At 40.9% G+C, this 2,981-nt stretch overlaps 1 long non-coding RNA gene across 2 annotated transcripts; it reads left to right on the plus strand.

Annotated features, from left to right (window-relative positions):
• Positions 1 to 36: 36 nt before the first annotated feature.
• Positions 37 to 2,565, plus strand: LOC119344986. 2 transcript variants are annotated; one of them, XR_005166883.1, is made up of 3 exons: positions 37 to 467; positions 606 to 1,515; positions 2,131 to 2,565. It is a non-coding gene; the product is annotated as an uncharacterized LOC119344986 (long non-coding RNA). The 2 variants fall into 2 exon arrangements; XR_005166882.1 differs by having other exon boundaries at positions 53 to 467; positions 1,325 to 1,515.
• Positions 2,566 to 2,981: the final 416 nt, after the last annotated feature.

Here is a 2,981-nt window from a genome sequence, read left to right on the forward strand (position 1 = left end):
CCCCCCCCTATACATCTCAAGCCACCGGTGCTTATGCATCGGGCGGAGGTGGCTATATTTAGAGAGAGCTATCTTTTAGACGAACTGTATTCTTGATTACACGAAATACATGAGGGTGTTAGGACTGAACCAACATTTTATCTCTTGTTCTATTCGCTGCTTAAACTGTTTTGTTGTGAGTAGAGCTGCTATAGGATGCATTATTGTGTATGCAGCCACTTGACCCTGTGTTTGTTGGCAAAGAACTGTTTGCTGCAGTGATCAATGGTCAACCCTGCCAAGTTGTCCAAATAAGTAATCCATGGATGGAGTCCATCCATCCATCCATCCTTCTCTAAGTGGAAGAAGCAGAAGAATCAAAGATGATGGCGATCTCTATGAGCTCATGGAATCATCGGAGGAGGAGAAGACGGACCTTTTCTCTTCATCAACAACAAAAGCAGCCACGACCCAGAACTAAAGCACAGGTACTCCATGGATCATCCCCACCAAATCTTAATCTGTATTTTTGTTACTCTGGGACTGGGAATTGGAGGTGCATGCATATATCATTCAGAATTAGATGACCATATATCTATTGATAAGAGCGATGCTTTGTCTTGTAGTATGATGCTCAGATGAAGTGGCAATGAGATATGCGGGTAGCATCAGAAGCAAACTTCCCCCCCCCCCTCTTATTTGGTGTAATTCAGTTGCTTTGCTTAATCAATTGGCATGATAATGTTAATCTCTAGCACTACAGTTGACAAGATAGTGAGTCTCTTCTTTTCGGTTCCTGTGAGCTATCAGAATCTAATGATGATGATTTTTAGCTTGTTTACTCAAAAAGTGGAGTGTAGTTAATGGAATCTCCAAAGTTGTGTTTATTGTCGGTTGATTGACATGATACTGTTAATCTCTAGCACTATAGGGACAAAATATTTAGTCTTGGTCCCTTTTGTTTTGTTCCAGTGAGCTATACAGAGTCTAATGATGATGATTTTTAGCTTGTTTACTCAAGAAGTGGAGTGTAGTTAATGGAATCGCCAAAGTTGTGTTTGTGTTTTGAGAAATATTGTATGTTGTTCAGTCAAGGATCATGTTTGTTGAGGCTGACCCTTACTCTGTAAAACCAGCTAAGAACTTTGTCTCAATTTCCACATGCATGTTGGCCGATCTGTTGCTCTTGGGTGTATTTCTTCAACAAGGTTGCAGATTGTCAAATTTTAACACAGTGCTAGTTGTTCTACTATGCTGATCACCATTGTAGATAGTACAAGGTACTATACCCCACACACACAATGCTTGATGTCTGGATATGTTTCCTTGGTGTTTCTTCAACAAGGCAGAGAGCTACTGTTGGTGGCACGGCAACCTCACCTGTCATGGCGACGTGACAAGCTGGGAGACGGAGGCATGATGATGGTGACGATGACGTGATGTCTTTGATGTGCTCAAGTGGTTTGGCTCCGGCAACTTGTGTGGGTTATCTGGGACCACACCCGCTCTTTGTAGATGCAAGCCCGGGAGATAATGGTAAGACTGTTGACCTAGCCTTCTTGCCTACCCACTGTAAATCAACAAAGATTGCCGTTACCCGCAACTAAGAGTTCCCTGCATTAGGACTGTTGTGAAAAAAAAACAAAGAGTTCACTTTCTATCATCATGGTTTCACATCAATAACAAGGCCATTTTACTTTATAAATAACAGGGCTATTGTTTAACAGTGTTAGTTTGTAGCATGTTTTGCCTTTTGACATTTTACTTTTAGTCTATAAATAAAAAGAGTTGTTCTGCTTCCTCCAAGGATGGACCAGTTTGAGTTCTTTTTGGCCTTCAAAGTATGGATTTTGTTCATTTAGACTGCAGTTTACTGGAATCTGGATTCTTTTTAGGCAAAACCTCCAGGCTAGTTTGGTCCTTGTTTAGAAATTTGGCCTCCCAGATACATTGTTTGCTATATATATTGTTGTAGAATATGCTGCTATGGGGAGTAGGGATCATTTGGCTGTGTAGTTGGTGTTGTGGACTGCCAGAAAGGAAATCATGTTTGAGCTTGAATCCACCAAGCGTCCTACTTACCCCTCTGTTTTTTCATGTTTCTGTTTTTGTTGGTCTGCATCGCTGAGCACTGGAGTTGGTGGTTTGCAGTTCCAGCGGGTGCGTGATGTTGTGTTGCTCGGCGCTGACTATTGACTTGTCTCGTATTGAAGCGCTGGCGCTCAGCTCGTCACCATTCAGTCACACTCGACATCTTTCTTTGTGAAGAAGGACGCTGTGATGGACATCATGATGGAGTAGTAGAAGCTGGGCTCATGTCTTTGATTGGATTCACTAGATTAGTTTGTCTTGTTGTTTTTAGAAGGAATTATGATGAAGAGCTTGCTTGCTCTGTTTGATTCCTATTATTGATTTGGTAGGAGCAGTTTGTGAATTCCAAACATCTTGATTAATTCAAATTGGTATTCTTCGGAAGATGCGGGGCAAAATGACGATTTTTTATTTGCGGCATTGGATCTTTGCTCTGTAAATGTAGTTAGTTGCCTTGTTGCTGACTGTAACCTTTGGTCTTTTCATAGACCGGGCATCAATCAATGAAAAGATGCCATTTATTTCATGTAAAGAAAGAAAACTATTATTGGACCGAAGGAGAATCGTCTTACTTTGAAGCTGCCGATCGAATATGTTGCTTGGAGCTATGGAATTTGTAGTCCCTCGTTGGATTTACCATGTATCTCTGTTGAACTAGCTGAAGCATGCTTGCTTCATGTCATGCTGCTAAATTGTGCAAAATAAATTTGGTCTGGTCTGGCGAGACATTGTTTCACCATTGGAATCTAGTCAATTACTGGAAAATCTGTTGGAACTAGTTGTTTTAGTCAGATGTCTATCAAGGTTTGCTTTGTTGTTTTAGTTAGCGGATACTCCCTCCGTCCAAAAATACTTGTCATCAAAATAGATAAAAAGAGATGTATCTAGAACTAAAATACGTCTAGATACAT

This window comes from Triticum dicoccoides, unplaced genomic scaffold, assembly GCF_002162155.2.
Source record: "Triticum dicoccoides isolate Atlit2015 ecotype Zavitan unplaced genomic scaffold, WEW_v2.0 scaffold19663, whole genome shotgun sequence".
NCBI lineage: Eukaryota > Viridiplantae > Streptophyta > Magnoliopsida > Poales > Poaceae > Triticum > Triticum dicoccoides.